The sequence below is a fragment of the Eubalaena glacialis genome, chromosome 4 (assembly GCF_028564815.1).
Source record: "Eubalaena glacialis isolate mEubGla1 chromosome 4, mEubGla1.1.hap2.+ XY, whole genome shotgun sequence".
NCBI classification, from domain to species: Eukaryota; Metazoa; Chordata; class Mammalia; order Artiodactyla; family Balaenidae; genus Eubalaena; species Eubalaena glacialis.
Window position 1 is genome coordinate 136,639,805 of NC_083719.1, and position 23,674 is coordinate 136,663,478.

Genomic DNA, 23,674 nt, shown 5'->3' on the forward strand with positions numbered 1-23,674 from the left:
CATCTTCCCACATCGAAAACATGCCTGGGAAACCCAGAAGATGGTACACCGCGTGATCGGGAAAGGTTTCTAAAACGCACCTCATTTCTCCTCTCCTTGTGCTCGGGTTCGCCATTCCAGCCGCTTTACTAACAATCTCCCTACGTGGAGAATCAGCACCGTTAACCTCCTGTTTCGTACAGGTTGCAATTTGTCCTGAGGATGAACGGGAAGAGGGGGAACCAATGAGAGACTAGCTCTAGGTGTTGGGACAGGCACAGGTCACTCTATTTTTCCGTCAGGAAGAAGAATGAACCACAGGCTCAGCCTGCACCCCCGGAACCAGAATAGGGTCTGAAGCAATCCTGCGCTTTTGCGGCCAGCTCCCAAAAAAGCGAGTTGACAAATGGAGCTCAGGGGCACTGCAATTCACAAACCTGCAGAGTTATAAATGATAACTCTCGTCCACAAATATATTGAGGGAAGGCAACGAAGAGGATTTGAAAGCAAGGCAGAATTGCAGGAAACAGATTTCAGGAGGTAGATGCGACTCGCCTTTAAAGCACATGAAAAGCGGCAAAACGTCGACAATGATGCCCTTGGCCAAAAAGGGCGTATGCGTTTTTTCCTGAATATATTCAGGAAAAAACGCATACGCCCTTTTTGGCCAACCAAGCAAGCCCGAAAGGCCAATCAGCACTACAAAGAAGTCTCGCTTGCCATCGGTCAAAAGGGCCATGCTGAAAAAAGTGTAAAAACCAGAAATGCAGGACAGGCCAGGGAGACGTGGGAGCCTTGCTACGCTGATGGGCGGGATGTTAATTGCCAACAGCCACTCTGGAGAAGTGTACGGTGTGTCCTGAAACATGTAATAAACACAGCTTAGAGAGCATAGGGCACTTCCACTCATGGGCGTATACATTGGGAAAACTGAAAATCCACAAGACACAGGCACCCCGAAGTGTAGGGCTGCTCTGTTTACAAGAACCTCCACTTCGGTACACCTTAAATAGCCCAGGATAGAGAAAAATGGATAAAGAAGTTGTGGTACTTATGCACAATGGAATATCACTCAGCCATGTAATCAATGTCATAAGGCGAGTAGCAGCCAGTATGATGAGTGGATTGAGGTACGATGACTCTAAGTGAAATAAGTCACACAGAAAAAGACACTTATCCTAAGATATCACTTATAGAGGGAATGATAAAATAGCTACCCTTGAACTGAATTACAAGACAGAACAGAGTCACACGTTTAGAAAACACACTATGGCTGCTTAACGGGAAAGGTCCGGTGGGGTGATGCATAAAACAAGGGTTTGAAATTAGCTCAGATACCGTTCCATAAGCCAAATATGTAATGGACAAGACGTACACCCTGCTCAGTGAAATGGACTCAACACCACCTATTCACCGCACAAGAATATATCTGACTAGTAAGAATCTTAAAACCTATGTATTGATATCTCTCTGGAAGTGAATCAAGAGGGTGTAAAGCGGCATAAACACAGCAGTGAAAAGCAGCTAAGCCCCATTATCAAAATAAATTACTTGAAAAAAACCCATAAAACAAAGACAGTGAAAGAGAGAGAAATTCATACAAAATCCATTCAGGGGCTCTGATGCAACCTGGATTGACCATATCTAGACCCACAGCTGGATGAGACCTAAGGCTGGACACTCTTGGGGCTGAGAGGATTGGTGAGGTTGGGTGAGCAAACGCAGACCCTTTAAAGTAATACTGCGTGGTACCCATCCCATGGGTCCCAAATCTCCAGGTTCAAGGGCATCTTCCCACATCGAAAACATGCCTGGGAAACCCAGAAGATGGTACACCGCGTGATCGGGAAAGGTTTCTAAAACGCACCTCATTTCTCCTCTCCTTGTGCTCGGGTTCGCCATTCCAGCCGCTTTACTAACAATCTCCCTACGTGGAGAATCAGCACCGTTAACCTCCTGTTTCGTACAGGTTGCAATTTGTCCTGAGGATGAACGGGAAGAGGGGGAACCAATGAGAGACTAGCTCTAGGTGTTGGGACAGGCACAGGTCACTCTATTTTTCCGTCAGGAAGAAGAATGAACCACAGGCTCAGCCTGCACCCCCGGAACCAGAATAGGGTCTGAAGCAATCCTGCGCTTTTGCGGCCAGCTCCCAAAAAAGCGAGTTGACAAATGGAGCTCAGGGGCACTGCAATTCACAAACCTGCAGAGTTATAAATGATAACTCTCGTCCACAAATATATTGAGGGAAGGCAACGAAGAGGATTTGAAAGCAAGGCAGAATTGCAGGAAACAGATTTCAGGAGGTAGATGCGACTCGCCTTTAAAGCACATGAAAAGCGGCAAAACGTCGACAATGATGCCCTTGGCCAAAAAGGGCGTATGCGTTTTTTCCTGAATATATTCAGGAAAAAACGCATACGCCCTTTTTGGCCAACCAAGCAAGCCGGAAAGGCCAATCAGCACTACAAAGAAGTCTCGCTTGCCATCGGTCAAAAGGGCCATGCTGAAAAAAGTGTAAAAACCAGAAATGCAGGACAGGCCAGGGAGACGTGGGAGCCTTGCTACGCTGATGGGCGGGATGTTAATTGCCAACAGCCACTCTGGAGAAGTGTACGGTGTGTCCTGAAACATGTAATAAACACAGCTTAGAGAGCATAGGGCACTTCCACTCATGGGCGTATACATTGGGAAAACTGAAAATCCACAAGACACAGGCACCCCGAAGTGTAGGGCTGCTCTGTTTACAAGAACCTCCACTTCGGTACACCTTAAATAGCCCAGGATAGAGAAAAATGGATAAAGAAGTTGTGGTACTTATGCACAATGGAATATCACTCAGCCATGAAATCAATGTCATAAGGCGAGTAGCAGCCAGTATGATGAGTGGATTGAGGTACGATGACTCTAAGTGAAATAAGTCACACAGAAAAAGACACTTATCCTAAGATATCACTTATAGAGGGAATGATAAAATAGCTACCCTTGAACTGAATTACAAGACAGAACAGAGTCACACGTTTAGAAAACACACTATGGCTGCTTAACGGGAAAGGTCCGGTGGGGTGATGCATAAAACAAGGGTTTGAAATTAGCTCAGATACCGTTCCATAAGCCAAATATGTAATGGACAAGACGTACACCCTGCTCAGTGAAATGGACTCAACACCACCTATTCACCGCACAAGAATATATCTGACTAGTAAGAATCTTAAAACCTATGTATTGATATCTCTCTGGAAGTGAATCAAGAGGGTGTAAAGCGGCATAAACACAGCAGTGAAAAGCAGCTAAGCCCCATTATCAAAATAAATTACTTGAAAAAAACCCATAAAACAAAGACAGTGAAAGAGAGAGAAATTCATACAAAATCCATTCAGGGGCTCTGATGCAACCTGGATTGACCATATCTAGACCCACAGCTGGATGAGACCTAAGGCTGGACACTCTTGGGGCTGAGAGGATTGGTGAGGTTGGGTGAGCAAACGCAGACCCTTTAAAGTAATACTGCGTGGTACCCATCCCATGGGTCCCAAATCTCCAGGTTCAAGGGCATCTTCCCACATCGAAAACATGCCTGGGAAACCCAGAAGATGGTACACCGCGTGATCGGGAAAGGTTTCTAAAACGCACCTCATTTCTCCTCTCCTTGTGCTCGGGTTCGCCATTCCAGCCGCTTTACTAACAATCTCCCTACGTGGAGAATCAGCACCGTTAACCTCCTGTTTCGTACAGGTTGCAATTTGTCCTGAGGATGAACGGGAAGAGGGGGAACCAATGAGAGACTAGCTCTAGGTGTTGGGACAGGCACAGGTCACTCTATTTTTCCGTCAGGAAGAAGAATGAACCACAGGCTCAGCCTGCACCCCCGGAACCAGAATAGGGTCTGAAGCAATCCTGCGCTTTTGCGGCCAGCTCCCAAAAAAGCGAGTTGACAAATGGAGCTCAGGGGCACTGCAATTCACAAACCTGCAGAGTTATAAATGATAACTCTCGTCCACAAATATATTGAGGGAAGGCAACGAAGAGGATTTGAAAGCAAGGCAGAATTGCAGGAAACAGATTTCAGGAGGTAGATGCGACTCGCCTTTAAAGCACATGAAAAGCGGCAAAACGTCGACAATGATGCCCTTGGCCAAAAAGGGCGTATGCGTTTTTTCCTGAATATATTCAGGAAAAAACGCATACGCCCTTTTTGGCCAACCAAGCAAGCCGGAAAGGCCAATCAGCACTACAAAGAAGTCTCGCTTGCCATCGGTCAAAAGGGCCATGCTGAAAAAAGTGTAAAAACCAGAAATGCAGGACAGGCCAGGGAGACGTGGGAGCCTTGCTACGCTGATGGGCGGGATGTTAATTGCCAACAGCCACTCTGGAGAAGTGTACGGTGTGTCCTGAAACATGTAATAAACACAGCTTAGAGAGCATAGGGCACTTCCACTCATGGGCGTATACATTGGGAAAACTGAAAATCCACAAGACACAGGCACCCCGAAGTGTAGGGCTGCTCTGTTTACAAGAACCTCCACTTCGGTACACCTTAAATAGCCCAGGATAGAGAAAAATGGATAAAGAAGTTGTGGTACTTATGCACAATGGAATATCACTCAGCCATGTAATCAATGTCATAAGGCGAGTAGAAGCCAGTATGATGAGTGGATTGAGGTACGATGACTCTAAGTGAAATAAGTCACACAGAAAAAGACACTTATCCTAAGATATCACTTATAGAGGGAATGATAAAATAGCTACCCTTGAACTGAATTACAAGACAGAACAGAGTCACACGTTTAGAAAACACACTATGGCTGCTTAACGGGAAAGGTGAGGTGGGGTGATGCATAAAACAAGGGTTTGAAATTAGCTCAGATACCGTTCCATAAGCCAAATATGTAATGGACAAGACGTACACCCTGCTCAGTGAAATGTACTCAACACCACCTATTCACCGCACAAGAATATATCTGACTAGTAAGAATCTTAAAACCTATGTATTGATATCTCTCTGGAAGTGAATCAAGAGGGTGTAAAGCGGCATAAACACAGCAGTGAAAAGCAGCTAAGCCCCATTATCAAAATAAATTACTTGAAAAAAACCCATAAAACAAAGACAGTGAAAGAGAGAGAAATTCATACAAAATCCATTCAGGGGCTCTGATGCAACCTGGATTGACCATATCTAGACCCACAGCTGGATGAGACCTAAGGCTGGACACTCTTGGGGCTGAGAGGATTGGTGAGGTTGGGTGAGCAAACGCAGACCCTTTAAAGTAATACTGCGTGGTACCCATCCCATGGGTCCCAAATCTCCAGGTTCAAGGGCATCTTCCCACATCGAAAACATGCCTGGGAAACCCAGAAGATGGTACACCGCGTGATCGGGAAAGGTTTCTAAAACGCACCTCATTTCTCCTCTCCTTGTGCTCGGGTTCGCCATTCCAGCCGCTTTACTAACAATCTCCCTACGTGGAGAATCAGCACCGTTAACCTCCTGTTTCGTACAGGTTTCAATTTGTCCTGAGGATGAACGGGAAGAGGGGGAACCAATGAGAGACTAGCTCTAGGTGTTGGGACAGGCACAGGTCACTCTATTTTTCCGTCAGGAAGAAGAATGAACCACAGGCTCAGCCTGCACCCCCGGAACCAGAATAGGGTCTGAAGCAATCCTGCGCTTTTGCGGCCAGCTCCCAAAAAAACGAGTTGACAAATGGAGCTCAGGGGCACTGCAATTCACAAACCTGCAGAGTTATAAATGATAACTCTCGTCCACAAATATATTGAGGGAAGGCAACGAAGAGGATTTGAAAGCAAGGCAGAATTGCAGGAAACAGATTTCAGGAGGTAGATGCGACTCGCCTTTAAAGCACATGAAAAGCGGCAAAACGTCGACAATGATGCCCTTGGCCAAAAAGGGCGTATGCGTTTTTTCCTGAATATATTCAGGAAAAAACGCATACGCCCTTTTTGGCCAACCAAGCAAGCCGGAAAGGCCAATCAGCACTACAAAGAAGTCTCGCTTGCCATCGGTCAAAAGGGCCATGCTGAAAAAAGTGTAAAAACCAGAAATGCAGGACAGGCCAGGGAGACGTGGGAGCCTTGCTACGCTGATGGGCGGGATGTTAATTGCCAACAGCCACTCTGGAGAAGTGTACGGTGTGTCCTGAAACATGTAATAAACACAGCTTAGAGAGCATAGGGCACTTCCACTCATGGGCGTATACATTGGGAAAACTGAAAATCCACAAGACACAGGCACCCCGAAGTGTAGGGCTGCTCTGTTTACAAGAACCTCCACTTCGGTACACCTTAAATAGCCCAGGATAGAGAAAAATGGATAAAGAAGTTGTGGTACTTATGCACAATGGAATATCACTCAGCCATGAAATCAATGTCATAAGGCGAGTAGCAGCCAGTATGATGAGTGGATTGAGGTACGATGACTCTAAGTGAAATAAGTCACACAGAAAAAGACACTTATCCTAAGATATCACTTATAGAGGGAATGATAAAATAGCTACCCTTGAACTGAATTACAAGACAGAACAGAGTCACACGTTTAGAAAACACACTATGGCTGCTTAACGGGAAAGGTCCGGTGGGGTGATGCATAAAACAAGGGTTTGAAATTAGCTCAGATACCGTTCCATAAGCCAAATATGTAATGGACAAGACGTACACCCTGCTCAGTGAAATGGACTCAACACCACCTATTCACCGCACAAGAATATATCTGACTAGTAAGAATCTTAAAACCTATGTATTGATATCTCTCTGGAAGTGAATCAAGAGGGTGTAAAGCGGCATAAACACAGCAGTGAAAAGCAGCTAAGCCCCATTATCAAAATAAATTACTTGAAAAAAACCCATAAAACAAAGACAGTGAAAGAGAGAGAAATTCATACAAAATCCATTCAGGGGCTCTGATGCAACCTGGATTGACCATATCTAGACCCACAGCTGGATGAGACCTAAGGCTGGACACTCTTGGGGCTGAGAGGATTGGTGAGGTTGGGTGAGCAAACGCAGACCCTTTAAAGTAATACTGCGTGGTACCCATCCCATGGGTCCCAAATCTCCAGGTTCAAGGGCATCTTCCCACATCGAAAACATGCCTGGGAAACCCAGAAGATGGTACACCGCGTGATCGGGAAAGGTTTCTAAAACGCACCTCATTTCTCCTCTCCTTGTGCTCGGGTTCGCCATTCCAGCCGCTTTACTAACAATCTCCCTACGTGGAGAATCAGCACCGTTAACCTCCTGTTTCGTACAGGTTGCAATTTGTCCTGAGGATGAACGGGAAGAGGGGGAACCAATGAGAGACTAGCTCTAGGTGTTGGGACAGGCACAGGTCACTCTATTTTTCCGTCAGGAAGAAGAATGAACCACAGGCTCAGCCTGCACCCCCGGAACCAGAATAGGGTCTGAAGCAATCCTGCGCTTTTGCGGCCAGCTCCCAAAAAAGCGAGTTGACAAATGGAGCTCAGGGGCACTGCAATTCACAAACCTGCAGAGTTATAAATGATAACTCTCGTCCACAAATATATTGAGGGAAGGCAACGAAGAGGATTTGAAAGCAAGGCAGAATTGCAGGAAACAGATTTCAGGAGGTAGATGCGACTCGCCTTTAAAGCACATGAAAAGCGGCAAAACGTCGACAATGATGCCCTTGGCCAAAAAGGGCGTATGCGTTTTTTCCTGAATATATTCAGGAAAAAACGCATACGCCCTTTTTGGCCAACCAAGCAAGCCGGAAAGGCCAATCAGCACTACAAAGAAGTCTCGCTTGCCATCGGTCAAAAGGGCCATGCTGAAAAAAGTGTAAAAACCAGAAATGCAGGACAGGCCAGGGAGACGTGGGAGCCTTGCTACGCTGAAGGGCGGGATGTAAATTGCCAACAGCCACTCTGGAGAAGTGTACGGTGTGTCCTGAAACATGTAATAAACACAGCTTAGAGAGCATAGGGCAGTTCCACTCATGGGCGTATACATTGGGAAAACTGAAAATCCACAAGACACAGGCACCCCAAAGTGTAGGGCTGCTCTGTTTACAAGAACCTCCACTTCGGTACACCTTAAATAGCCCAGGATAGAGAAAAATGGATAAAGAAGTTGTGGTACTTATGCACAATGGAATATCACTCAGCCATGTAATCAATGTCATAAGGCGAGTAGCAGCCAGTATGATGAGTGGATTGAGGTACGATGACTCTAAGTGAAATAAGTCACACAGAAAAAGACACTTATCCTAAGATATCACTTATAGAGGGAATGATAAAATAGCTACCCTTGAACTGAATTACAAGACAGAACAGAGTCACACGTTTAGAAAACACACTATGGCTGCTTAACGGGAAAGGTCCGGTGGGGTGATGCATAAAACAAGGGTTTGAAATTAGCTCAGATACCGTTCCATAAGCCAAATATGTAATGGACAAGACGTACACCCTGCTCAGTGAAATGGACTCAACACCACCTATTCACCGCACAAGAATATATCTGACTAGTAAGAATCTTAAAACCTATGTATTGATATCTCTCTGGAAGTGAATCAAGAGGGTGTAAAGCGGCATAAACACAGCAGTGAAAAGCAGCTAAGCCCCATTATCAAAATAAATTACTTGAAAAAAACCCATAAAACAAAGACAGTGAAAGAGAGAGAAATTCATACAAAATCCATTCAGGGGCTCTGATGCAACCTGGATTGACCATATCTAGACCCACAGCTGGATGAGACCTAAGGCTGGACACTCTTGGGGCTGAGAGGATTGGTGAGGTTGGGTGAGCAAACGCAGACCCTTTAAAGTAATACTGCGTGGTACCCATCCCATGGGTCCCAAATCTCCAGGTTCAAGGGCATCTTCCCACATCGAAAACATGCCTGGGAAACCCAGAAGATGGTACACCGCGTGATCGGGAAAGGTTTCTAAAACGCACCTCATTTCTCCTCTCCTTGTGCTCGGGTTCGCCATTCCAGCCGCTTTACTAACAATCTCCCTACGTGGAGAATCAGCACCGTTAACCTCCTGTTTCGTACAGGTTGCAATTTGTCCTGAGGATGAACGGGAAGAGGGGGAACCAATGAGAGACTAGCTCTAGGTGTTGGGACAGGCACAGGTCACTCTATTTTTCCGTCAGGAAGAAGAATGAACCACAGGCTCAGCCTGCACCCCCGGAACCAGAATAGGGTCTGAAGCAATCCTGCGCTTTTGCGGCCAGCTCCCAAAAAAGCGAGTTGACAAATGGAGCTCAGGGGCACTGCAATTCACAAACCTGCAGAGTTATAAATGATAACTCTCGTCCACAAATATATTGAGGGAAGGCAACGAAGAGGATTTGAAAGCAAGGCAGAATTGCAGGAAACAGATTTCAGGAGGTAGATGCGACTCGCCTTTAAAGCACATGAAAAGCGGCAAAACGTCGACAATGATGCCCTTGGCCAAAAAGGGCGTATGCGTTTTTTCCTGAATATATTCAGGAAAAAACGCATACGCCCTTTTTGGCCAACCAAGCAAGCCGGAAAGGCCAATCAGCACTACAAAGAAGTCTCGCTTGCCATCGGTCAAAAGGGCCATGCTGAAAAAAGTGTAAAAACCAGAAATGCAGGACAGGCCAGGGAGACGTGGGAGCCTTGCTACGCTGATGGGCGGGATGTTAATTGCCAACAGCCACTCTGGAGAAGTGTACGGTGTGTCCTGAAACATGTAATAAACACAGCTTAGAGAGCATAGGGCACTTCCACTCATGGGCGTATACATTGGGAAAACTGAAAATCCACAAGACACAGGCACCCCGAAGTGTAGGGCTGCTCTGTTTACAAGAACCTCCACTTCGGTACACCTTAAATAGCCCAGGATAGAGAAAAATGGATAAAGAAGTTGTGGTACTTATGCACAATGGAATATCACTCAGCCATGTAATCAATGTCATAAGGCGAGTAGCAGCCAGTATGATGAGTGGATTGAGGTACGATGACTCTAAGTGAAATAAGTCACACAGAAAAAGACACTTATCCTAAGATATCACTTATAGAGGGAATGATAAAATAGCTACCCTTGAACTGAATTACAAGACAGAACAGAGTCACACGTTTAGAAAACACACTATGGCTGCTTAACGGGAAAGGTCCGGTGGGGTGATGCATAAAACAAGGGTTTGAAATTAGCTCAGATACCGTTCCATAAGCCAAATATGTAATGGACAAGACGTACACCCTGCTCAGTGAAATGGACTCAACACCACCTATTCACCGCACAAGAATATATCTGACTAGTAAGAATCTTAAAACCTATGTATTGATATCTCTCTGGAAGTGAATCAAGAGGGTGTAAAGCGGCATAAACACAGCAGTGAAAAGCAGCTAAGCCCCATTATCAAAATAAATTACTTGAAAAAAACCCATAAAACAAAGACAGTGAAAGAGAGAGAAATTCATACAAAATCCATTCAGGGGCTCTGATGCAACCTGGATTGACCATATCTAGACCCACAGCTGGATGAGACCTAAGGCTGGACACTCTTGGGGCTGAGAGGATTGGTGAGGTTGGGTGAGCAAACGCAGACCCTTTAAAGTAATACTGCGTGGTACCCATCCCATGGGTCCCAAATCTCCAGGTTCAAGGGCATCTTCCCACATCGAAAACATGCCTGGGAAACCCAGAAGATGGTACACCGCGTGATCGGGAAAGGTTTCTAAAACGCACCTCATTTCTCCTCTCCTTGTGCTCGGGTTCGCCATTCCAGCCGCTTTACTAACAATCTCCCTACGTGGAGAATCAGCACCGTTAACCTCCTGTTTCGTACAGGTTGCAATTTGTCCTGAGGATGAACGGGAAGAGGGGGAACCAATGAGAGACTAGCTCTAGGTGTTGGGACAGGCACAGGTCACTCTATTTTTCCGTCAGGAAGAAGAATGAACCACAGGCTCAGCCTGCACCCCCGGAACCAGAATAGGGTCTGAAGCAATCCTGCGCTTTTGCGGCCAGCTCCCAAAAAAGCGAGTTGACAAATGGAGCTCAGGGGCACTGCAATTCACAAACCTGCAGAGTTATAAATGATAACTCTCGTCCACAAATATATTGAGGGAAGGCAACGAAGAGGATTTGAAAGCAAGGCAGAATTGCAGGAAACAGATTTCAGGAGGTAGATGCGACTCGCCTTTAAAGCACATGAAAAGCGGCAAAACGTCGACAATGATGCCCTTGGCCAAAAAGGGCGTATGCGTTTTTTCCTGAATATATTCAGGAAAAAACGCATACGCCCTTTTTGGCCAACCAAGCAAGCCGGAAAGGCCAATCAGCACTACAAAGAAGTCTCGCTTGCCATCGGTCAAAAGGGCCATGCTGAAAAAAGTGTAAAAACCAGAAATGCAGGACAGGCCAGGGAGACGTGGGAGCCTTGCTACGCTGATGGGCGGGATGTTAATTGCCAACAGCCACTCTGGAGAAGTGTACGGTGTGTCCTGAAACATGTAATAAACACAGCTTAGAGAGCATAGGGCACTTCCACTCATGGGCGTATACATTGGGAAAACTGAAAATCCACAAGACACAGGCACCCCGAAGTGTAGGGCTGCTCTGTTTACAAGAACCTCCACTTCGGTACACCTTAAATAGCCCAGGATAGAGAAAAATGGATAAAGAAGTTGTGGTACTTATGCACAATGGAATATCACTCAGCCATGTAATCAATGTCATAAGGCGAGTAGCAGCCAGTATGATGAGTGGATTGAGGTACGATGACTCTAAGTGAAATAAGTCACACAGAAAAAGACACTTATCCTAAGATATCACTTATAGAGGGAATGATAAAATAGCTACCCTTGAACTGAATTACAAGACAGAACAGAGTCACACGTTTAGAAAACACACTATGGCTGCTTAACGGGAAAGGTCCGGTGGGGTGATGCATAAAACAAGGGTTTGAAATTAGCTCAGATACCGTTCCATAAGCCAAATATGTAATGGACAAGACGTACACCCTGCTCAGTGAAATGGACTCAACACCACCTATTCACCGCACAAGAATATATCTGACTAGTAAGAATCTTAAAACCTATGTATTGATATCTCTCTGGAAGTGAATCAAGAGGGTGTAAAGCGGCATAAACACAGCAGTGAAAAGCAGCTAAGCCCCATTATCAAAATAAATTACTTGAAAAAAACCCATAAAACAAAGACAGTGAAAGAGAGAGAAATTCATACAAAATCCATTCAGGGGCTCTGATGCAACCTGGATTGACCATATCTAGACCCACAGCTGGATGAGACCTAAGGCTGGACACTCTTGGGGCTGAGAGGATTGGTGAGGTTGGGTGAGCAAACGCAGACCCTTTAAAGTAATACTGCGTGGTACCCATCCCATGGGTCCCAAATCTCCAGGTTCAAGGGCATCTTCCCACATCGAAAACATGCCTGGGAAACCCAGAAGATGGTACACCGCGTGATCGGGAAAGGTTTCTAAAACGCACCTCATTTCTCCTCTCCTTGTGCTCGGGTTCGCCATTCCAGCCGCTTTACTAACAATCTCCCTACGTGGAGAATCAGCACCGTTAACCTCCTGTTTCGTACAGGTTGCAATTTGTCCTGAGGATGAACGGGAAGAGGGGGAACCAATGAGAGACTAGCTCTAGGTGTTGGGACAGGCACAGGTCACTCTATTTTTCCGTCAGGAAGAAGAATGAACCACAGGCTCAGCCTGCACCCCCGGAACCAGAATAGGGTCTGAAGCAATCCTGCGCTTTTGCGGCCAGCTCCCAAAAAAGCGAGTTGACAAATGGAGCTCAGGGGCACTGCAATTCACAAACCTGCAGAGTTATAAATGATAACTCTCGTCCACAAATATATTGAGGGAAGGCAACGAAGAGGATTTGAAAGCAAGGCAGAATTGCAGGAAACAGATTTCAGGAGGTAGATGCGACTCGCCTTTAAAGCACATGAAAAGCGGCAAAACGTCGACAATGATGCCCTTGGCCAAAAAGGGCGTATGCGTTTTTTCCTGAATATATTCAGGAAAAAACGCATACGCCCTTTTTGGCCAACCAAGCAAGCCGGAAAGGCCAATCAGCACTACAAAGAAGTCTCGCTTGCCATCGGTCAAAAGGGCCATGCTGAAAAAAGTGTAAAAACCAGAAATGCAGGACAGGCCAGGGAGACGTGGGAGCCTTGCTACGCTGATGGGCGGGATGTTAATTGCCAACAGCCACTCTGGAGAAGTGTACGGTGTGTCCTGAAACATGTAATAAACACAGCTTAGAGAGCATAGGGCACTTCCACTCATGGGCGTATACATTGGGAAAACTGAAAATCCACAAGACACAGGCACCCCGAAGTGTAGGGCTGCTCTGTTTACAAGAACCTCCACTTCGGTACACCTTAAATAGCCCAGGATAGAGAAAAATGGATAAAGAAGTTGTGGTACTTATGCACAATGGAATATCACTCAGCCATGTAATCAATGTCATAAGGCGAGTAGCAGCCAGTATGATGAGTGGATTGAGGTACGATGACTCTAAGTGAAATAAGTCACACAGAAAAAGACACTTATCCTAAGATATCACTTATAGAGGGAATGATAAAATAGCTACCCTTGAACTGAATTACAAGACAGAACAGAGTCACACGTTTAGAAAACACACTATGGCTGCTTAACGGGAAAGGTCCGGTGGGGTGATGCATAAAACAAGGGTTTGAAATTAGCTCAGATACCGTTCCATAAGCCAAATATGTAATGGACAAGACGTACACCCTGCTCAGTGAAATGGACTCAACACCACCTATTCACCGCACAAGAATATATCTGACTAGTAAGAATCTTAAAACCTATGTATTGATATCTCTCTGGAAGTGAATCAAGAGGGTGTAAAGCGGCATAAACACAGCAGTGAAAAGCAGCTAAGCCCCATTATCAAAATAAATTACTTGAAAAAAACCCATAAAACAAAGACAGTGAAAGAGAGAGAAATTCATACAAAATCCATTCAGGGGCTCTGATGCAACCTGGATTGACCATATCTAGACCCACAGCTGGATGAGACCTAAGGCTGGACACTCTTGGGGCTGAGAGGATTGGTGAGGTTGGGTGAGCAAACGCAGACCCTTTAAAGTAATACTGCGTGGTACCCATCCCATGGGTCCCAAATCTCCAGGTTCAAGGGCATCTTCCCACATCGAAAACATGCCTGGGAAACCCAGAAGATGGTACACCGCGTGATCGGGAAAGGTTTCTAAAACGCACCTCATTTCTCCTCTCCTTGTGCTCGGGTTCGCCATTCCAGCCGCTTTACTAACAATCTCCCTACGTGGAGAATCAGCACCGTTAACCTCCTGTTTCGTACAGGTTTCAATTTGTCCTGAGGATGAACGGGAAGAGGGGGAACCAATGAGAGACTAGCTCTAGGTGTTGGGACAGGCACAGGTCACTCTATTTTTCCGTCAGGAAGAAGAATGAACCACAGGCTCAGCCTGCACCCCCGGAACCAGAATAGGGTCTGAAGCAATCCTGCGCTTTTGCGGCCAGCTCCCAAAAAAGCGAGTTGACAAATGGAGCTCAGGGGCACTGCAATTCACAAACCTGCAGAGTTATAAATGATAACTCTCGTCCACAAATATATTGAGGGAAGGCAACGAAGAGGATTTGAAAGCAAGGCAGAATTGCAGGAAACAGATTTCAGGAGGTAGATGCGACTCGCCTTTAAAGCACATGAAAAGCGGCAAAACGTCGACAATGATGCCCTTGGCCAAAAAGGGCGTATGCGTTTTTTCCTGAATATATTCAGGAAAAAACGCATACGCCCTTTTTGGCCAACCAAGCAAGCCGGAAAGGCAAATCAGCACTACAAACAAGTCTCGCTTGCCATCGGTCAAAAGGGCCATGCTGAAAAAAGTGTAAAAACCAGAAATGCAGGACAGGCCAGGGAGACGTGGGAGCCTTGCTACGCTGATGGGCGGGATGTTAATTGCCAACAGCCACTCTGGAGAAGTGTACGGTGTGTCCTGAAACATGTAATAAACACAGCTTAGAGAGCATAGGGCACTTCCACTCATGGGCGTATACATTGGGAAAACTGAAAATCCACAAGACACAGGCACCCCGAAGTGTAGGGCTGCTCTGTTTACAAGAACCTCCACTTCGGTACACCTTAAATAGCCCAGGATAGAGAAAAATGGATAAAGAAGTTGTGGTACTTATGCACAATGGAATATCACTCAGCCATGAAATCAATGTCATAAGGCGAGTAGCAGCCAGTATGATGAGTGGATTGAGGTACGATGACTCTAAGTGAAATAAGTCACACAGAAAAAGACACTTATCCTAAGATATCACTTATAGAGGGAATGATAAAATAGCTACCCTTGAACTGAATTACAAGACAGAACAGAGTCACACGTTTAGAAAACACACTATGGCTGCTTAACGGGAAAGGTCCGGTGGGGTGATGCATAAAACAAGGGTTTGAAATTAGCTCAGATACCGTTCCATAAGCCAAATATGTAATGGACAAGACGTACACCCTGCTCAGTGAAATGGACTCAACACCACCTATTCACCGCACAAGAATATATCTGACTAGTAAGAATCTTAAAACCTATGTATTGATATCTCTCTGGAAGTGAATCAAGAGGGTGTAAAGCGGCATAAACACAGCAGTGAAAAGCAGCTAAGCCCCATTATCAAAATAAATTACTTGAAAAAAACCCATAAAACAAAGACAGTGAAAGAGAGAGAAATTCATACAAAATCCATTCAGGGGCTCTGATGCAACCTGGATTGACCATATCTAGACCCACAGCTGGATGAGACCTAAGGCTGGACACTCTTGGGGCTGAGAGGATTGGTGAGGTTGGGTGAGCAAACGCAGACCCTTTAAAGTAATACTGCGTGGTACCCATCCCATGGGTCCCAAATCTCCAGGTTCAAGGGCATCTTCCCACATCGAAAACATGCCTGGGAAACCCAGAAGATGGTACACCGCGTGATCGGGAAAGGTTTCTAAAACGCACCTCATTTCTCCTCTCCTTGTGCTCGGGTTCGCCATTCCAGCCGCTTTACTAACAATCTCCCTACGTGGAGAATCAGCACCGTTAACCTCCTGTTTCGTACAGGTTGCAATTTGTCCTGAGGATGAACGGGAAGAGGGGGAACCAATGAGAGACTAGCTCTAGGTGTTGGGACAGGCACAGGTCACTCTATTTTTCCGTCAGGAAGAAGAATGAACCACAGGCTCAGCCTGCACCCCCGGAACCAGAATAGGGTCTGAAGCAATCCTGCGCTTTTGCGGCCAGCTCCCAAAAAAGCGAGTTGACAAATGGAGCTCAGGGGCACTGCAATTCACAAACCTGCAGAGTTATAAATGATAACTCTCGTCCACAAATATATTGAGGGAAGGCAACGAAGAGGATTTGAAAGCAAGGCAGAATTGCAGGAAACAGATTTCAGGAGGTAGATGCGACTCGCCTTTAAAGCACATGAAAAGCGGCAAAACGTCGACAATGATGCCCTTGGCCAAAAAGGGCGTATGCGTTTTTTCCTGAATATATTCAGGAAAAAACGCATACGCCCTTTTTGGCCAACCAAGCAAGCCGGAAAGGCAAATCAGCACTACAAAGAAGTCTCGCTTGCCATCGGTCAAAAGGGCCCTGCTGAAAAAAGTGTAAAAACCAGAAATGCAGGACAGGCCAGGGAGACGTGGGAGCCTTGCTACGCTGATGGGCGGGATGTTAATTGCCAACAGCCACTCTGGAGAAGTGTACGGTGTGTCCTGAAACATGTAATAAACACAGCTTAGAGAGCATAGGGCACTTCCACTCATGGGCGTATACATTGGGAAAACTGAAAATCCACAAGACACAGGCACCCCGAAGTGTAGGGCTGCTCTGTTTACAAGAACCTCCACTTCGGTACACCTTAAATAGCCCAGGATAGAGAAAAATGGATAAAGAAGTTGTGGTACTTATGCACAATGGAATATCACTCAGCCATGAAATCAATGTCATAAGGCGAGTAGCAGCCAGTATGATGAGTGGATTGAGGTACGATGACTCTAAGTGAAATAAGTCACACAGAAAAAGACACTTATCCTAAGATATCACTTATAGAGGGAATGATAAAATAGCTACCCTTGAACTGAATTACAAGACAGAACAGAGTCACACGTTTAGAAAACACACTATGGCTGCTTAACGGGAAAGGTCCGGTGGGGTGATGCATAAAACAAGGGTTTGAAATTAGCTCAGATACCGTTCCATAAGCCAAATATGTAATGGACAAGACGTACACCCTGCTCAGTGAAATGGACTCAACACCACCTATTCACCGCACAAGAATATATCTGACTAGTAAGAATCTTAAAACCTATGTATTGATATCTCTCTGGAAGTGAATCAAGAGGGTGTAAAGCGGCATAAACACAGCAGTGAAAAGCAGCTAAGCCCCATTATCAAAATAAATTACTTGAAAAAAACCCATAAAACAAAGACAGTGAAAGAGAGAGAAATTCATACAAAATCCATTCAGGGGCTCTGATGCAACCTGGATTGACCATATCTAGACCCACAGCTGGATGAGACCTAAGGCTGGACACTCTTGGGGCTGAGAGGATTGGTGAGGTTGGGTGAGCAAACGCAGACCCTTTAAAGTAATACTGCGTGGTACCCATCCCATGGGTCCCAAATCTCCAGGTTCAAGGGCATCTTCCCACATCGAAAACATGCCTGGGAAACCCAGAAGATGGTACACCGCGTGATCGGGAAAGGTTTCTAAAACGCACCTCATTTCTCCTCTCCTTGTGCTCGGGTTCGCCATTCCAGCCGCTTTACTAACAATCTCCCTACGTGGAGAATCAGCACCGTTAACCTCCTGTTTCGTACAGGTTGCAATTTGTCCTGAGGATGAACGGGAAGAGGGGGAACCAATGAGAGACTAGCTCTAGGTGTTGGGACAGGCACAGGTCACTCTATTTTTCCGTCAGGAAGAAGAATGAACCACAGGCTCAGCCTGCACCCCCGGAACCAGAATAGGGTCTGAAGCAATCCTGCGCTTTTGCGGCCAGCTCCCAAAAAAGCGAGTTGACAAATGGAGCTCAGGGGCACTGCAATTCACAAACCTGCAGAGTTATAAATGATAACTCTCGTCCACAAATATATTGAGGGAAGGCAACGAAGAGGATTTGAAAGCAAGGCAGAATTGCAGGAAACAGATTTCAGGAGGTAGATGCGACTCGCCTTTAAAGCACATGAAAAGCGGCAAAACGTCGACAATGATGCCCTTGGCCAAAAAGGGCGTATGCGTTTTTTCCTGAATATATTCAGGAAAAAACGCATACGCCCTTTTTGGCCAACCAAGCAAGCCGGAAAGGCCAATCAGCACTACAAAGAAGTCTCGCTTGCCATCAGTCAAAAGGGCCATGCTGAAAAAAGTGTAAAAACCAGAAATGCAGGACAGGCCAGGGAGACGTGGGAGCCTTGCTACGCTGAAGGGCGGGATGTAAATTGCCAACAGCCACTCTGGAGAAGTGTACGGTGTGTCCTGAAACATGTAATAAACACAGCTTAGAGAGCATAGGGCAGTTCCACTCATGGGCGTATACATTGGGAAAACTGAAAATCCACAAGACACAGGCACCCCAAAGTGTAGGGCTGCTCTGTTTACAAGAACCTCCACTTCGGTACACCTTAAATAGCCCAGGATAGAGAAAAATGGATAAAGAAGTTGTGGTACTTATGCACAATGGAATATCACTCAGCCATGTAATCAATGTCATAAGGCGAGTAGCAGCCAGTATGATGAGTGGATTGAGGTACGATGACTCTAAGTGAAATAAGTCACACAGAAAAAGACACTTATCCTACGATATCACTTATAGAGGGAATGTCAAAATCGCTACCCTTGAACTGAATTACAAGACAGAACAGAGTCACACGTTTAGAAAACACACTATGGCTGCTTAACGGGAAAGGTCAGGTGGGGTGATGCATAAAACAAGGGTTTGAAATTAGCTCAGATACCGTTCCATAAGCCAAATATGTAATGGACAAGACGTACACCCTGCTCAGTGAAATGGACTCAACACCACCTATTCACCGCACAAGAATATATCTGACTAGTAAGAATCTTAAAACCTATGTATTGATATCTCTCTGGAAGTGAATCAAGAGGGTGTAAAGCGGCATAAACACAGCAGTGAAAAGCAGCTAAGCCCCATTATCAAAATAAATTACTTGAAAAAAACCCATAAAACAAAGACAGTGAAAGAGAGAGAAATTCATACAAAATCCATTCAGGGGCTCTGATGCAACCTGGATTGACCATATCTAGACCCACAGCTGGATGAGACCTAAGGCTGGACACTCTTGGGGCTGAGAGGATTGGTGAGGTTGGGTGAGCAAACGCAGACCCTTTAAAGTAATACTGCGTGGTACCCATCCCATGGGTCCCAAATCTCCAGGTTCAAGGGCATCTTCCCACATCGAAAACATGCCTGGGAAACCCAGAAGATGGTACACCGCGTGATCGGGAAAGGTTTCTAAAACGCACCTCATTTCTCCTCTCCTTGTGCTCGGGTTCGCCATTCCAGCCGCTTTACTAACAATCTCCCTACGTGGAGAATCAGCACCGTTAACCTCCTGTTTCGTACAGGTTTCAATTTGTCCTGAGGATGAACGGGAAGAGGGGGAACCAATGAGAGACTAGCTCTAGGTGTTGGGACAGGCACAGGTCACTCTATTTTTCCGTCAGGAAGAAGAATGAACCACAGGCTCAGCCTGCACCCCCGGAACCAGAATAGGGTCTGAAGCAATCCTGCGCTTTTGCGGCCAGCTCCCAAAAAAGCGAGTTGACAAATGGAGCTCAGGGGCACTGCAATTCACAAACCTGCAGAGTTATAAATGATAACTCTCGTCCACAAATATATTGAGGGAAGGCAACGAAGAGGATTTGAAAGCAAGGCAGAATTGCAGGAAACAGATTTCAGGAGGTAGATGCGACTCGCCTTTAAAGCACATGAAAAGCGGCAAAACGTCGACAATGATGCCCTTGGCCAAAAAGGGCGTATGCGTTTTTTCCTGAATATATTCAGGAAAAAACGCATACGCCCTTTTTGGCCAACCAAGCAAGCCGGAAAGGCCAATCAGCACTACAAAGAAGTCTCGCTTGCCATCGGTCAAAAGGGCCATGCTGAAAAAAGTGTAAAAACCAGAAATGCAGGACAGGCCAGGGAGACGTGGGAGCCTTGCTACGCTGATGGGCGGGATGTTAATTGCCAACAGCCACTCTGGAGAAGTGTACGGTGTGTCCTGAAACATGTAATAAACACAGCTTAGAGAGCATAGGGCACTTCCACTCATGGGCGTATACATTGGGAAAACTGAAAATCCACAAGACACAGGCACCCCGAAGTGTAGGGCTGCTCTGTTTACAAGAACCTCCACTTCGGTACACCTTAAATAGCCCAGGATAGAGAAAAATGGATAAAGAAGTTGTGGTACTTATGCACAATGGAATATCACTCAGCCATGAAATCAATGTCATAAGGCGAGTAGCAGCCAGTATGATGAGTGGATTGAGGTACGATGACTCTAAGTGAAATAAGTCACACAGAAAAAGACACTTATCCTAAGATATCACTTATAGAGGGAATGATAAAATAGCTACCCTTGAACTGAATTACAAGACAGAACAGAGTCACACGTTTAGAAAACACACTATGGCTGCTTAACGGGAAAGGTCCGGTGGGGTGATGCATAAAACAAGGGTTTGAAATTAGCTCAGATACCGTTCCATAAGCCAAATATGTAATGGACAAGACGTACACCCTGCTCAGTGAAATGGACTCAACACCACCTATTCACCGCACAAGAATATATCTGACTAGTAAGAATCTTAAAACCTATGTATTGATATCTCTCTGGAAGTGAATCAAGAGGGTGTAAAGCGGCATAAACACAGCAGTGAAAAGCAGCTAAGCCCCATTATCAAAATAAATTACTTGAAAAAAACCCATAAAACAAAGACAGTGAAAGAGAGAGAAATTCATACAAAATCCATTCAGGGGCTCTGATGCAACCTGGATTGACCATATCTAGACCCACAGCTGGATGAGACCTAAGGCTGGACACTCTTGGGGCTGAGAGGATTGGTGAGGTTGGGTGAGCAAACGCAGACCCTTTAAAGTAATACTGCGTGGTACCCATCCCATGGGTCCCAAATCTCCAGGTTCAAGGGCATCTTCCCACATCGAAAACATGCCTGGGAAACCCAGAAGATGGTACACCGCGTGATCGGGAAAGGTTTCTAAAACGCACCTCATTTCTCCTCTCCTTGTGCTCGGGTTCGCCATTCCAGCCGCTTTACTAACAATCTCCCTACGTGGAGAATCAGCACCGTTAACCTCCTGTTTCGTACAGGTTGCAATTTGTCCTGAGGATGAACGGGAAGAGGGGGAACCAATGAGAGACTAGCTCTAGGTGTTGGGACAGGCACAGGTCACTCTATTTTTCCGTCAGGAAGAAGAATGAACCACAGGCTCAGCCTGCACCCCCGGAACCAGAATAGGGTCTGAAGCAATCCTGCGCTTTTGCGGCCAGCTCCCAAAAAAGCGAGTTGACAAATGGAGCTCAGGGGCACTGCAATTCACAAACCTGCAGAGTTATAAATGATAACTCTCGTCCACAAATATATTGAGGGAAGGCAACGAAGAGGATTTGAAAGCAAGGCAGAATTGCAGGAAACAGATTTCAGGAGGTAGATGCGACTCGCCTTTAAAGCACATGAAAAGCGGCAAAACGTCGACAATGATGCCCTTGGCCAAAAAGGGCGTATGCGTTTTTTCCTGAATATATTCAGGAAAAAACGCATACGCCCTTTTTGGCCAACCAAGCAAGCCGGAAAGGCCAATCAGCACTACAAAGAAGTCTCGCTTGCCATCAGTCAAAAGGGCCATGCTGAAAAAAGTGTAAAAACCAGAAATGCAGGACAGGCCAGGGAGACGTGGGAGCCTTGCTACGCTGAAGGGCGGGATGTAAATTGCCAACAGCCACTCTGGAGAAGTGTACGGTGTGTCCTGAAACATGTAATAAACACAGCTTAGAGAGCATAGGGCAGTTCCACTCATGGGCGTATACATTGGGAAAACTGAAAATCCACAAGACACAGGCACCCCAAAGTGTAGGGCTGCTCTGTTTACAAGAACCTCCACTTCGGTACACCTTAAATAGCCCAGGATAGAGAAAAATGGATAAAGAAGTTGTGGTACTTATGCACAATGGAATATCACTCAGCCATGTAATCAATGTCATAAGGCGAGTAGCAGCCAGTATGATGAGTGGATTGAGGTACGATGACTCTAAGTGAAATAAGTCACACAGAAAAGGACACTTATCCTACGATATCACTTATAGAGGGAATGTCAAAATCGCTACCCTTGAACTGAATTACAAGACAGAACAGAGTCACACATTTAGAAAACACACTATGGCTGCTTAACGGGAAAGGTCAGGTGGGGTGATGCATAAAACAAGGGTTTGAAATTAGCTCAGATACCGTTCCATAAGCCAAATATGTAATGGACAAGACGTACACCCTGCTCAGTGAAATGGACTCAACACCACCTATTCACCGCACAAGAATATATCTGACTAGTAAGAATCTTAAAACCTATGTATTGCTATCTCTCTGGAAGTGAATCAAGAGGGTGTAAAGCGGCATAAACACAGCAGTGAAAAGCAGCTAAGCCCCATTATCAAAATAAATTACTTAAAAAAAACCCATAAAACAAAGACAGTGAAAGAGAGAGAAATTCTTACAAAATCCATTCAGGGGCTCTGATGCAACCTGGATTGACCATATCTAGACCCACAGCTGGATGAGACATAAGGCTGGACACTCTTGGGGCTGAGAGGATTGGTGAGGTTGGGTGAGCAAACGCAGACCCTTTAAAGTAATACTGCGTGGTACCCATCCCATGGGTCCCAAATCTCCAGGTTCAAGGGCATCTGCCCACATCGAAAATATGCCTGGGAAACCCAGAAGATGGTACACCGTGTGATCGGGAAAGGTTTCTAAAACGCACCTCATTTCTCCTCTACTTGTGCTCGGGTTCGCCATTGCAGCCGCTTTACTAACAATCTCCCTACGTGGAGAATCAGCACCGTTAACCTCCTGTTTCGTACAGGTTGCAATTTGTCCTGAGGATGAACGGGAAGAGGGGGAACCAATGAGAGACTAGCTCTAGCTGTTGGGACAGGCACAGGTCACTCTATTTTTCCATCAGGAAGAAGAATGAACCACAGGCTCAGCCTGCCCCCCCGGAACCAGAATAGGGTCTGAAGCAATCCTGCGCTTTTGCGGCCAGCTCCCAAAAAAGCGAGTTGACAAATGGAGCTCAGGGGCACTGCAATTCACAAAACTGCAGAGTTATAAATGATAACTCTCGTCCACAAATATATTGAGGGAAGGCAACGAAGAGGATTTGAAAGCAAGGCAGAATTGCAGGAAACAGATTTCAGGAGGTAGATGCGACTCGCCTTTAAAGCACATGAAAAGCGGCAAAACGTCGACAATGATGCCCTTGGCCAAAAAGGGCGTATGCGTTTTTTCCTGAATATATTCAGGAAAAAACGCATACGCCCTTTTTGGCCAACCAAACAAGCCGGAAAGGCCAATCAGCACTACAAAGAAGTCTCGCTTGCCATCGGTCAAAAGGGCC